Raw genomic sequence first — 1,799 nt, 5'->3', positions numbered from 1 at the left:
GTTGTGCTAGTTTCCCCTGTATTGTGTACTGTCTCACCCTTCACCCAAGATACCACTTATCTATTGCCTGTTTAGTATTTCCCCCCCACCCCTCTAAGGGGGTTAAATTTTTGAAGCCAACTACCTATCTAAAGTGTTTTATCAAAGTAGAACACTTACTTTGTTAGAAACCAAATAGTACTTAGAAGCTTATAATTAGGATACTTGTAGTCCCAGCTTGCCAGAGAAAGTCCCAGTTTATCCCTATTGCCTTGGCATAGTTACTAACAATGCCCCCTTTCACTCTGACAAGTGTTCTGGTTTGAACAGTAAATTACATGGTTACTGTGCTTGTAATGAAAAATAGAGTTCCCTAGTCCACATCTTCTATTCCCCCTCCCATTCAGTATTCAGAAGCAACCACTTCTATCTTTTAGCTATTTATTTTGGTAGTTAACCTCCATATTTCTAAATAATATACTGCTCTCTCTTGCTTTATCAATATTAAACCAAAAAAAAAAAAAAACCATTGCCATTTAGTTGATTCTGACTCACAGAGATGCTATATGACAGAGTAGAACTACTCCATAGAGTTTCCAAGGAGCAACTGGTGGATTTGAACTGCTGACCTTTTGGTTAGCAGCCATAGCTTGCCATGGCTCTCAACCACTGCACCACCAGGGCTCCTTATCAATATTAGGCATTTATATTACTTTCCCTTTTTTTGGGGGGGGGATGCAAATCTTTCTTTTTTTTTAAATTTTGGTGAAAATATATACAACAAAACTTACACCAATAATTTCTGCATGTATGATTCAGTGGTATTGATTATATTCTTCAAGTTATGTAACCATTTTTGCTATCCTTTTCCAAGTTATTCCACCACCATGAATATAAACTCAATGCCCCCTAAGCCAAAACTCCCCTTTTCCCTCTCTCTCCCACCCCTGGTAACCACTAATAATTTTTGGTTTCTATATATTTGCTTATTTCATATAAGTGAGTTCATACAGTATTTGCCCTTTTGCGACTGACTTACTGCACTCAGCATATTTTTGAGGTTCGTCCATATTGTGGCATGCATCAGAACTTCATTTCTCTTTATGGCTGAGTAATATTCCATTGTGTGTATATATCACATTTTGTTTATCCATTCATTTGTTGATGGACATTTTGGTTGTTTCCACATTTTGGCTGTTAGGAAAAGTGCTACAATGAACACTGGTATATAGGTTTCTGTTTGAGTTCCTGCTTTCACTTCTTCTAGGATTCTTCTAGGATTGGGATTGCTGGGTAATGTGGTATGTTCTATGTTCAACTTTTTGAGGAAGTGCCAAACTATTTTCCAAAGTTACTGTACCATTTTACATTCCCACCAGCAATGAATGAGGGTTACAGTTTCTCCACAACCTTGCCAACATCTGTTGTTTTCAGTTTTTTAATGAGTATAAAATGATATCTCATTATGGTTTTGATTTTCATCTCCCTAATGGCTAATGGGAAATCCTGGTTAAGTGCTATGGCTGCTAACCAAAAGGTCAGCAGTTCAAATCCACCAGGCACTCCTTGGAAACTATGGGGCAGGTCTGCTCTGTACTATATGGTCGCTATGAGTCGGAACCGACTTGACGGCAGTGGGTTTGGTTTTTTGTTTTATTTCTTATTATTGTAGTTTAAATGAAGTTTACATTTCAAGTTAGTCTCCCATACAAAAATTTATACATACATTGTTATGTGACCCTAATTGTTCTCCCCTTACTGTGACAGCACACTCCTCCTTTCCACCCCTGATTCCCCATGTCCGTTCAACCAGCTCCTAA

General features: G+C 37.9%; 1 protein-coding gene across 1 annotated transcript in view; it reads left to right on the top strand.

Moving 5' to 3' along the window:
• CTTNBP2NL (CTTNBP2 N-terminal like) overlaps positions 1–1,799 on the top strand; it is a 47,996-nt gene that overhangs the window by 39,534 nt on the left and 6,663 nt on the right. The window lies entirely within an intron of this gene.

This window comes from Trichechus manatus, unplaced genomic scaffold (assembly GCF_000243295.1).
Source record: "Trichechus manatus latirostris isolate Lorelei unplaced genomic scaffold, TriManLat1.0 scaffold00073, whole genome shotgun sequence".
Classification (NCBI taxonomy): Eukaryota; Metazoa; Chordata; class Mammalia; order Sirenia; family Trichechidae; genus Trichechus; species Trichechus manatus.
Note: the sequence above shows the minus strand (reverse complement) of the source record. Positions and strands in the feature narration are given on the sequence as shown.